The following is a 13,233-nucleotide window of genomic DNA, read 5'->3' as shown; positions in this document are numbered from 1 at the left end:
GTCAGAAAGAGAAAAACAAATTAGCATACGCTAACTCATATATATGGAATCTAAAAAAAAATGGTTCTGAAGAACCTAGGGACAGGATACAATAAAGATGCAGACATAGAGAATGGACTTGAGGACATGGGGAGCGGGAAGGTTAAGCTGGGACGAAGTGAGAGAGTGGCATTGACCTATATACACTACCAAATGTAAAACAGAAAGCTAGTTGGAAGCAGCCACATAGCACAGGGAGATCAGCTCCGTGCTTTGTGACCACCTAGAGGGGTGGGATAGAGAGGGTGGGAGGGATATGCAAGAGGGAGGGGATATAAGGATATATGTATATGTATAGCTGATTCACTTTGTTATACAGCAGAAACTAACACACCATTGTAAAGCAATTATACTCCAATAAAGATGTTAAAAAAAAAATCTCAAAGCCTCGTGTTTTTGACTTATGGCTTTGAGTTATGAGCACTGCCAAAGTCTACAATCTAGAGATAATTCTCATCTGAAAGATTAAATATTTTAGAAATTCTATTTTTTATTAATATGATTCAGAATTAAGGTTATCAATTCTAAGATGCACTTGCTTTTCATATTTTAACAGTTCTAAATTTGGGGAGAATTTCATAATCAATGGCATGTTTCAAGTGCTCTCTACCAGACATCAGTTACAAAGTAATTTTCTTTGCATGAGCATGTGTGAATATTAAAAACATCAGCATCATGATAACAGAATGGGTATCAGGGTCTGCAGTAAAAACGCTGAGAAAATACTGGAGCTTTTTTAACCCTAAGCACCCAATGGTTGTGGGAAGCGGTAGGAGTTGAGGGAAACCAAGCATGCTTCGATACATTTCCAGCCCAGTGATAGCCAAAAATGTGTTAATTCTGCAAAACTGCAGAAGTAAGATAGCTTAAGAGCTCAGCACCAATGACTTTTAATTCGTTTTCAGATACTTTGTAAAACTGTATCACCAGTGCTCTTGACGGCACACAGGGCAAATTGTGTGAAAAATACAGTTAATAAAAGTTGAGGTGAATGATTCATAAGAGTTGCGTCCATGGGTAGTACTTTCAGGAATGAAACTTATCTAATTTATTTTCCTGCTATTTCTTTCCATGTGTTTACAAGAGTGTTGAATGATAAGCATCTAGGTATCAGCAAGTCTAAAAGAGCTCTTTAAATAAATATTATATTTTAAAAAATATTAAGTAGTATTATAAATATTTACAATTAATATTATAACTTAACTAAATAATTAAATAACAGGAAGTACTGGTTAATAGTTCACTGGCTAGGTTTTATTTTCATTCGTAGTTGTACATAAAATGTATAGCAACCACTCAATGGCATCTTGGACAATGAAATATGGGCATATAAGTGTAGAAGCAGTAGCAAGAAGATTTACCCAGGAGATTTCTAGGTAAACTTATGTGATTAGCTAAATATTACTCCATTAGTTTATTACTATAGCCAGGCCTTGCTTCCTCATCTAATACATTTTAAACTGATGGGAACCAATAAAGCACATCTAGCATAAAGAGCTACTTACACTCCATCAGCTCCTAAACACAATCAGATTCAAACTAAAAGATAAAAATAAACTAAGAAATGGGCAGCAGTGTTTGCCTCTGAGGAAAGGAAAAGGGAGGCTGGAGAAAACAGGTGGAAGGAACAATTTTCACCATTTTTTACCTTCTGTACCTTTTGAATTTTGTACTATTATCTACTCAGTATATAAGAAAGTTAGTAAGGATTTCTTTCAATAAAAACATCATTTGGAAGAACACATTTTCACCATTTAGAAGATATAAATCATTGAACAACGATAGAAGTTAGGAGTTAAAAGAGCCTCCGATGACCATTCTGTAAGAAAATTCTCAAAGATGGAGCTGAGTTTCTAGGACTTAAAGTACAATAACTAGAGCAAAAGAAAAAGGAATTCCATATGGAGAGTTTTAATTTTAGATGGCTTCTCTTGTCAGCTTCATTTCTATTTCTCCTCTCCTTTGAAAATCTGTAAAGGGTTGAGGGTAGAAAGAGAATTGTCTGTGCTTTCATTTTTTAAAAAGTCATTTCATACTGAAATCCTCTTCTGAGCCACTTAAGATATTTCAGAAAAGAAATTTACTCTCAATATCTAGAACATGAGAAAGGCTAAGTGAGACATTCCAATGCATCCCTCATTTTGTTTCCTCCTCACACCCCTATCCAAAATATCACTCACCAAAACCAGCTTATTATGCTCCCTATCTTCCAACAGATTCCATCAGCCAAGCTAAGAAAAGGTAAGATTTGATGTGACATTTATGTAAATTTAGGATCTAGTCTGCTATCAAGAGGTACTAATGGATTTAACGATATTACGATTATAATATTAGAGTCTACAGCAATTAGCCACACCTTATCTTATGGGGAGGGCACATGACCAACAATACCAGAAACGGAGCTCAAGTTAACTACTCAATTACTGTCAAGTTAGTGCACACATATGCTATGCCTAGAAGGAAGATGGCCATCTTAGTTACAACACTGGAGCTAAATAAATAGGTCCCATGTATGCATGTAAGTACCACATACTTGATACAGCAAACAGGGGTTTCCATGGACTACTTTCATTGAGCCCAAATTTCCCACAACTGGAATAAGGCCCTTAGTCATCTCAACAAGCTCCTAGCAGACTAGATTTTCTACTGTGCAAGGAGTAGAGGGCAGCAGAGAACACAGATCCTGAAACAATGAGAAAATTAAGTCAAAACAGACACACAACAACCTTCTGTTAGAGTAAACAACTTTCACAAGACTTGACTTTCCTCTCTGATGAAATGTGAAATAGCGTTTCTTGTATCTTAATTTAATCTGCCTAATAAAATGTCTCGAAGGATTACATCATCTGCAGCTGTTCAGAATTTAAGGCAAACTCATTTAACTCTAGAGATACACTCTTTGAAATTAGATCTACTGGCCTCAGTAATATCCCCCTATTCTCAGACCTGGCCAGCATGGGTGCATAGGAAGGCATACACGTCTTCTTATACCCCACCTGGAAGCCCCATGTCACCATCCGAGGGTCCAACGAAAGGGACCACTGAGGTGGTAGGAGCCAAGTCACAACGTTCCCCATTGATGGAAAAAAGCAACGAAAAGGATGACTGAAAATCCTTCTGATTTACCTCTGAATGTGTTATTTCAAATCTGTTGATTTTTACATGGAGCCAATTATCAGAGAATCCATTTCAAAGTAAATAGTGAAACTAAACTGCAAAAGCTTGAAGAGCTCCTAGCCCATGCTGACCTCCTCTTTCATCCCCGCGGTGGCATCTTTCCACAGGCAGCCTCAACGCATAAACGCAAGGTGAACTCCTTCTGTGATGCCATCTCATGTTAAGCTCAAAACTCATTCAGAGAAGAGATAAGAAATGTTTTCCTTTTAAAGGACCTCTCTCTCTCCTTCGGGCTCCTCTCAGGACCACCCCCACCCCCAAACTCAAATGCACAGCACAGCACCTGCTCTGTTGGCTTTCGTGAGGCTGGACAAAGAAAAACCACAATAGTGGTGCCCCACCCCAGACTCCTGGAATTCCAAGAGTTACTAATTGACTACGCGGACATCTCTGCCCATCTTGTTGTGAAACCAAAGTCATCTGGTTTGTGTCCTGAATAACATCTTAGTGATTATTGGAAGACTGCTTACACTCAGCCTCTGAATCTGTCTGAACAACCTTGCTGAACCCCTTAATTAGTAAATGAAACCATGATTGGGGGTTGTAAATCTTCTGTCTTGTACCCCTCCCCATTCTACCTCAACTTATTTTATGCATCTCAAGCAAATGAGCGTTATCCATTCCATGCTTAATACCCTCCCCACGTCTCATTTTCTGTGCACGTGCCGGGCAGTCAACTCATTCTCTGTTAATCAATACACAACACAAAAGCCATGAAAAGGGCTGAATTCAATGCAATACTCGTCAAGGGAGGCAAAGCTACTTCACTATATGAATCTCTATGCAAGGTGTTTGGGGTTTGGGGAAATCTATTCAGAAGTCTAGTTTAATCACCAAAAATTAAGCCTCCCAAGCTTCATCTGGAAAATAAATTAAAATGTATTCTGATTATCTCTAACAGCCAACACAGACGCTGAGCCTGAAGAGAAAAGGGTCAGTTTGCCTCTGGGCTCCTGGACACATCAGCCTGAAGCTTCAGAGCTCATCTGCCATCTGTACTGAGCAGCTGTCTGCGGATGCATGTCAGAGCTCTCATAACCCAGCATCAGGCAATTGAGTTTAAATGTCACTCTTGGCTAGACATCCAGGCATACCCCATGCCCACTAGGTCCTATGGATAAGACAAACTTCAGGCATCAGTATGTAATACTATTCCTTGAACCGCATTCACTTTATGATCTGTGGCTGGCACACTGTTAATTACATGGCAAAGAGAGGTCAAAACAGAATCCAGAGACGAAAATGGAACCCAGCTGTCCCACACATAATCAGGTCCATCTGAGACACGGAGCCATCACCCTTCAATCACTGCCATAAGCACGAGCTCCTGCAGCCTCTCTTTATCAATAAGCCACAAAATGCAGTCCCTGAATCCTGCAGTTTTTCACTGTGAAATGACATTCCCTTAGCACACTCAAAATATAAAGCCCATTTTCCCAAAGGAAAAAGAAAGGAAATGACATTCCCTTAGCACACTCAAAATGTAAAGCCCATTTTCCCAAAGGAAAAAGGAAATGACATTCCCTTAGCACACTCAAAATGTAAAGCCCATTTTCCCAAGGGAAAAAGAAAGGAAATGACATTCCCTTAGCACACTCAAAATTTAAAGCCTATTTTCCCAAAGGAAAAAGAAAGGAAATGACATTCCCTTAGCACACTCAAAATATAAAGCCYATTTTCCCAARGGAAAAAGAAAGGAAATGACATTCCCTTAGCACACTCAAAATGTAAAGCCCATTTTCCCAAAGGAAAAAGAAAGGAAATGACATTCCCTTAGCACACTCAAAATGTAAAGTCTATTTTCCCAAGGGAAAAAGAAAGGAATTAAGAATGGCAGAGACTAAGACGGAAGGGGGTTCTCAAAACGAAGTGAGGGAAGGGGGGAGAGAGGAATGATATAGAAAACGAAGAGCAGGGAGGAGGAGTGGGGGGGAGAAGGGAGGAAGGAGGAAAAAAACAGCACTGGAAACATCAGAAAAGAGACAACAATAGAGGGCGGAATAGGGATAAAAGGACAGAGAGAGTAAAAGAAAACGAAATTTGGGGTAGTTTTTGAGAAGAGCATATAAATAAAATGTTTATCACTTCCAAATGTTGAATATGGGCTTCAAATCAAGTTGTCATGTACTATCATCACCTCACCCATTACAAATTATTAAATACCCACAGCTTTTTTTTTTTCCTTTTTTTTTTTTTTTTTTTTGCTGTATGTGGGCCTCTCACTGTTGTGGCCTCTCCCATTGTGGAGCACAGGCTCCGGACGCGCAGGCTCAGCAGCCATGGCTCACGGGCCCAGCCGCTCCGCGGCATGTGGGATCTTCCCGGACCGGGGCACGAACCCGCGTCCCCTGCCATCGGCAGGCGGACTCTCAACCACTGCGCCACCAGGGAAGCCCCCCACAGCTCTTTAAATTCGTTCAGCAAATTTTCAGTGTCTGATTGGAAGGGGATCACAATGGTAACCCATCACAGAAGGCACTATTGGGCTAGAGTGAATCTTCCCCTTAGGACAGCTGAAACCAAATAGATTTTAAGAAAGAGGACCCTATCCTGGAGTTATATCAAGGCTCATCTTCAATCACCTCTCAACCCTACAGGGACACTGCTTTCCCTCTGCTCCATGCCCATCTCAAAACCCCAAAAATGCCCATGGTCATAGTAGAAGACAGTGTCTCTACCCTCTATGAAGAAGAATGTAGCTATGCTTAATTGCAAGTTGGACTGTAATACCTGAAAATGATTTTCCACAGCAGATTGAGATTCCGGTTAGACATAAAACTTTCAAATGATATTTGGAATGATATATAGGACACCAAACCAGCTTTTAAAATAGTCTTTGATATTGTTGAGAATATATTGTTACTAGAAATAATTTCAGTATAGATTACAGTGGGCTGGCAAATGAATTTCCAATTGGCCTTTTAAATCACAAAGATTTGATAAGCTCCCCGAAGACTCAATGGCTGCTTTGCTTTCACTATCGTTTCCTAAAAGAACATCTTCAGAACCCCAACAATAATCTCACATAAAAAGACTGCTTCCGAAATGGACTTCCTTATCATCATCGGATCCCAAGACACTGGCAAAGTGCCTTCGTTTTTAATTATTTTATTGTTTTTTGGCAGCGCTGCGAGGCATGTAGGACCTTAGTTCCCCCACCAGGGATAGAACCCATGCCCTGTGCATTGGTAGCGCAGAGTCTTAACCACTGGACCACCAGGGAAGTCCCAAAAGTGCCTTCTTATAAATGACATTGTGCTAAAAACAAGCACAAAAGAAACACAGTGTAGAGCCTGAGAACAATGAAAATCTTCAAGCACTTTGGTTAGTGACCTATCCCAGTGAAATAATTCAAAAGAAAAGAGAAAGTCATGAGAACAAAGGTGCACAATAGAATATTATTTATAAATAGAAAAATACTGCAACATTAAATGTCCAGCAATTAAAAATATCTAAATACATGACAGTGTATCAAACTCAACGACATAAAGTCATTAGGATGATGGTGATACAGCAATATGAAAAAAATCCTTATGATATAATGCTTCAAGTAAAATATGAAATAATCTGTCCTTTAGTATTACAGTTATGTAAATATTTACATGTATGATCAAAAACCAGAAACAGAAAATTGCTGGTCCATTGTAATGTGAACATAGAACTGATGTTTCTTCTGTTTCCTTATTACTGTTATGCTGATGTTTGTGCAATAAACAAAAATTGAAAAAAAAATTAAAGAAGGAAGAAGGGGAAAACAGATCACAGCTTTTAGAAGCATATCCTATCGATATCAGACAATACAGACATAAACCAAGATGGTATACAGCTCAGTGAGAAAGCATGGAGATGGCCTAGCAATTAAAAATGCTAAAGGAAAAAAATGCAGATGTACATTCCAGTGGAGAAAGAGACCAACTCAGAAAGAGATATCTCATGTTAAAAAAACATGCGATAGAAAGGGAAGGAAGAGTTCTCAGTGGAATTGAAAATTAAGAGGTTCAAGGAATTAGAAAAGATCCTTTCCAATTAGAAAGCTCACTCATCAGTACTCTAGACATAGCGTGTTCAAGTAGAAGGTTGTGAGTGCAGCAGACCTGAGATTTTCTTCTCTCTGCCCTGTCAGAAAACCTTCTCAGCATATGTGGCTTAGGAAAGCTCATGATACTCAACTCGATGGCGATGGCTGCCAAACACATTCACACATCAAGCAAGAAATACTAGCAATTAAATACATCATCTGCACGAGAAAGCACAGAGAAGTGGCATGGAAATAGTGCTTGTTTCAATAGTTCTCGAACTTCAGAGCTAATTAAATTTCTTTTTTTTTTCCCTCCCAATTGGAAGCGTAGGTAATTAGCAATATTCAAGCTACAACACAATAATTTAGAATGTGTTCTGGGAGCCATAATTAGAATTAAATCATAAGAAGTAAACAAGGGTGATCTTCCTTCTGACAATCACCTTTATAAAAAGAAAATTACATATTTGTTTTGTTACGTGTTTTATTTTTTTTGTCACTCTATGTTCAGGAGGCCATTACTATAAAGATTTTATGCATTATATACAAAACATTATGTTGTACACCTGAAACTAATATAATGTTTTATGTCACTTATACCTCAATAAAAAAGGGGGCTTTCTAATTAGAGGAGGCTCAAGAGCAACAATTTCAGCTACTGGTGGTCACACATTAATTATGGTTTGTGGATCACTTAGGCCCTTCCTCATTTTGACTCTGGTTTTTTTTTTGGAATTTTATTTTATTTCATTTTTTTATACAGCAGGTTCTTATTAGCTATTTTATACGTATTAGTGTATATATGTCAATCCCAATCTCCCAATTCATCCCACCACCACCACCACCCCGCTTCCCCCCTTGGTGTCCATACATTTGTTCTCTACATCTGTGTCTCTATTTCAGATGTGGATGGACCTAGAGACTGTCATACAGAGTGAAGTCAGTCAGAAAGAAAAAAACAAATATCGTGTATTAACGCATATATGTGGATTCTAGAAAAATGGTACAGATGAACTGATTTGCAATGCATGACTCACTGTTTAAATTGAATATTTCTAGGACCCAGAAAGTTCATGAATGAAGGGGAAATGAGAGAAAATCCACACCCGTGTTATTCCCTGTATTGGAAGGGGAAGTTTTATATTAAGATTAAAATCAGCTTTCTGAAATATCCACAGATGCTTTGAGCCAAACAAAGCCCCCCTCTCTGAAACTCAGAGAGTCAAATTTTGGCTTCGGTAGGGAGTCAGGCACGGCGGAACGCACTCAAGCCCTTCTACGTCTCTGGCACGATTTGTTCCAGTGCACAAGTCTGGTTCACTAAGAATAACCTTAAAAGAAATCTCAAGACGTGCCATATTTTGTCCAAGATTCTCTAAACACTTTATAAAGGGGCCATACCCATGCTTTTCAGGTGGAGTTGAAAAGGCTGAAAGTATCTGAGAAAGAGGAAGCAATGCTCTTATTTGATTTTTTTTTCTTGGAGATATCCTATGTTTACAGAAAACTTAAGGAGTTCTGAGGATTTTTTGTGAACAACCAAGTAACTGACCACAGTATTCAAGTTTTTAAAAACAGCTGTAGTAGCATAAAGAGGTATTATAAACTACAAAAGAGAGGAAGAATATAAGAAAATTATAGACATCAACACAGATATCACATATCCCAGATATGAGGTGATGAGATTCTGTGATGAGAATGGGACTTCATCTCCATCATATTCTTTCCTAAAAACCATAACCCCAGTCTAATCATGGGAAAATATCAGACAAACCCAAACTGAGGAACTTTCTACAAAACACCTGACTAGATCTCCTTTAAAAGTGTCAAGGTTGTTATAAACAAGGAAAGACTGAGAAGCTATCACAGGTTGGAGGAGACTAAGAAGACATGACAACTAAATGCAACCCAGGATCCTGGAAAAGAAAGAGGATATTAGTGGAAAAACTGGGAAATCCTAATAATAAACTCTGTAGTTTAGTCAATAGTATCATACCAATGTTAATTTTTAGTTTTAAAAATATATACTATGATTGTGTAAATGTTAACATTACCGGCAGCTACATGAAGGGTTACAGTAACTCCCTGTGCTATACTTGCAACACTTCTGTTAATCTAAAATTATTTCAAAATAAAAAATTTAAAAAAGAAAGAGAAAAACAGAGGAATGTTTCTTAGTGGGAACAGACTGGTAAGGGGAATTTTGTCCATGTGGTTTAAAAATAATCCAAATTTAATCTGCATATATTTGCATATAGCGTTTTCATTTCAACTTTTACAACAAAAGCGAAAATTCTTTTAGGAAAAGCTGAGTTATCAAATACAGCAGGATGGGGAAAGGAAAAGCAAAGATTTGGGGGAGGCTGGATAAAAGGAGGAGAAAAGAGTAGAAAGGCAGAGTCACTTCCCTGGGTCTGCTTCTAATAGTTGCTATACCACTGCTAATAAAATAGTCTTAAGAAATTAGCCATATATCAAAACTGACATTGTTGATTTTCTTTTTACTCTCAGGGTAGTAACGTGTTTTTTCTTGGAGAGGGAAACGCCACTGCCAAGGAAATGAAGCGCTCCATCCTCCCTGGGAAGGGGTACAAGAGTCAAACAGGCAGCCTTCGCCATGCCCTAGAAGACTCGCTTAATGACTCCAACAATTTACATTGCAAATTGTCATTTTCTCACTCAACATCTGACATCTGATGTTGAGTGTCATTTTCTCACTCAACATCTAACTGTTCAACATACAGTTAAACTCTGTTTGGCTCCATGATAACAAAGAACAATGATTTTAACACAGAGGGATACACAACATGATTCTCAGTCACTGCCTTCCAGTCTTGAAGCCATAAACCTCCTGTTAAGCAATTCCTGAATCCCCACGCTGCAGATGTCTGGTAGTCTTAGGGAAATTAAATCCCATATCACTGGAGCCTGCAGGGTTAGGGTATCTTTACAATGCAGAGCTAAAAAATGCCGTCTACACATAATTTCTGGCTTTTGAAGAGATAGTATGAGATAAACAATGTTCCTACGTCTAGCATTTGGAAATCAGGACTCATTTTTCCATAGTATGGTATGAAATATAATGAGAACTTCAATCTAATCATGAAAAATATTAGCCAAACTCAAATTGAGAGACAATGTACAAAATAACTGGCCCGAAATGGTATTGGGAAAGCTGGATATCCACATGCAGAAAAATGAAGGTGAACACTTACCTTACACCACACACAAAAGTTAACTAAAAAAAAAAATAAAAATAAAAAAATAACTGGTCCATATTCTTCAAAAACCATCAAGGAACGGAGAGAAAAGCAAAAGAGCTGCTCCAGATTAAGGGAAAGCAAAGAGGACAAGTAAGTGCAACACATAACTGTGGATCTGGACAGAACAAAATGGTTTACAGGACATTTCATGAAATTCAAGTAAGGACTGGATTACAAAATAGTATTTATCAATGTTAAATTCTGAGATTTTGGTAATTGTGCTAGGTACCCTTTTAGGAAATATATACACACTAAAGTTTTAGGGGGAAATAAAGTTTAACTTGCAGTTGAGACATTTGTTCAGCACTGCAGTCCTGGCAAAGGGAATGGGTGCTCTCAGTAGAGGAAAGAACTCTATAATACACAGAACACATCCGTTCATATAAAGAACCAAACATTTTAATGTGTATGCTAACATACAAGGGGTATTTCCTCCCTCTCACTGACCTCCCCTGAAAATTGATTTGCACTCACTTTGCCCTATTAAGATTGGATCATCTGGCTTGGAAAATAAAGGGTGAAGAGTGACCAGGTCTGGGGTGAACTTGATCACAGCATGCCATGGCCCACTCCCCCAAACGCCCACTAAACTGGAAACTATGTGAAGATGCTGCCGCCTGGTGGCAGCACGAGGCAATTAGCAGAGCACAGTAAAGACAGGAGTTTCTCATCTTCTAGGCAGTTTTATAACGTTGGCCGTGCATCTTACACACCACTGAGTTTTACACACTTGCAAATACTGGAGGGTAGATTCATATAACAATCCCATAGCTATTCACTTGCACTTCAATGTGCTCTTGAGAGTGAGGCAGCATAACAGCTCTCAGGAGAAGGAAGAGAGGTGTGTGCGTGTGCGTGTGTGCATGTGCGTGCGTGTGTGTGTGTGTGTGAATTCCATCATAGGCTTTCCTAGCGGGAAAAGCTTAAAAATTATTACACAAAACCAACACAAAACTCATGCTCTACAACCACCTTCCATTTGCATTCCTGAGTTCTCTTAACCTTTTATTTCAGAGAGATGCAGTACGGTTCAGTGCCAAACAACAGTGGCCTGGGGATGAGATAAATTTATCACTGAATTTCTGGTGTCATTTCTTACTACCTGTGAGACCCTGGGCAGGTTATTTAACCTCAGTATTTTCAAATATAAAATAAGAGCAAAACCTCTGTTTCACAAACTGGTTGTGAAGATTAAATGAGGAACGCGTGTCAAACACCCAGGAGAGGCCCTGGCACAGGATAATAAGTAGACAAAAGATGTCTAGTTCTTCTTTCCCCACTGGGGTTGGTGATCCATAAAGAGAATTCATATCTCTGCTACTTGCTCTTGTTTTTTTCTTCAAAGCCCTACCAAAAAAGTGTCAAAAAACAGCTCACACACTGAAGCTAGACTCAAAATGCAATGACTAAGACACATTTGGTAAAAGTGATTGATTGGTGTGTAGACATACTGTCACGGCACCATTTTAAAGGGGACTGTTTTAGAGATGGACATCATAACACCTGCCCGGAAGGACTAATAAAGGAATAGAAGATGGAACACAGGTGTGGAGGGGTAGGAGGAGGAAGGACAGGTCTATTTATAGCGAGTGACACTTTCATTTTTACCGTGATTAAATGCACTGTGCAAAAATAAAACCTGATGATAAAGAAAAATGGCAAACATTCTGCCAGTGTACTCAGTAAGTAATATTGCTTCAGTAATTATGTAATTTCTTGTAAATCACCCAAAAGCATTTGCAATAAAGACACGACAATTCCAAGAAAAAGGCAAGGAGATGACAGCAGAAACTGAGGGACCCAAAAGCTTTATTCATTCACTCAGTGCCCATTCATTCCACTCCTATCAGGGAAAGAGAGAAGAAAGACCTAGAAGCTGAATCAGGGGAGAGAGATAAATCAGGAGATGAAGTGGAATTTGCTCTATGAAAATCGACAAATCTGTGCCCAAAGTATAGAAAGTAGTGCAGAAGAGATAGGAGTCAAGGGTCTACACGATATACTCCCCAACTCCCTCAACTTTCTCACTTCACTACTCACATTCCAGAACTTTCTCTTTTCCTCAAGGTTAAGGAGAATAAGGTTTAGAAGAGGAAAAGATGGCTAGAATTGCTCTATCTGCTTCTATTTCATTAGTAAAAATGTAATAAAATAAAAGCAAAATGCTTTACCTTTGTTCTTACAAATAATAATAGCTTACATTTGCAGAAGATTTATTATGTACTGGGAATTTCAGAGATTGTGTTTTTTATTCTAGAATGTCCATTTCATTCTTTCCTATTGGTTTTATTTCTCTACTGAGACTTCTAATCTTTCTGCTAAGATTTTTATTCACTGAAAACATGGTTTGCTTTTTTCCACTGTGGACCAAGTTTTCATGATCTTTTAAAACTCATTGTCTGTTAGTGTCAACATTTGGTTCATCTTAGAGTTGGATTTGATAGATTTTTGTCTTCGTTCTTCATACATCAGGGAATTTGGGATTGTATTCCAGGCATTATGAACGTTATGTTGTGCAGACTCTGGATTCTGTCATTTTTCTCTAATGAGTGTTGTTTCCTTTGTTTTAGCAGATGATTTTCTTGTCTGTGCTTGAACTGCAGATTGTCTGGGGGGCTGCCGCTCTGGCCTCAGTTCAGACTCTTTGTCTGTAGCTAGGCTGCTTTGAGTCTGCTCCATGCACATGTCGTTCTGAGGTCAAAGATGAGGGCAGACAAAGCTTAGGATACATTCTCT

General features: G+C 38.7%; 1 protein-coding gene across 1 annotated transcript in view; it reads right to left on the bottom strand.

The window, feature by feature from the left end:
* The window catches only part of ELMO1 (engulfment and cell motility 1), a 551,203-nt gene that overhangs the window by 304,467 nt on the left and 233,503 nt on the right, over window positions 1-13,233 (bottom strand). The gene's annotated exons all lie outside the window — the stretch shown is intronic.

The sequence above is a fragment of the Aethalodelphis obliquidens genome, unplaced genomic scaffold, assembly GCF_003676395.1.
Source record: "Aethalodelphis obliquidens isolate GAN/ISIS:26980383/991018 unplaced genomic scaffold, ASM367639v1 scaffold5, whole genome shotgun sequence".
Lineage (NCBI taxonomy): Eukaryota > Metazoa > Chordata > Mammalia > Artiodactyla > Delphinidae > Aethalodelphis > Aethalodelphis obliquidens.
Note: the sequence above shows the minus strand (reverse complement) of the source record. Positions and strands in the feature narration are given on the sequence as shown.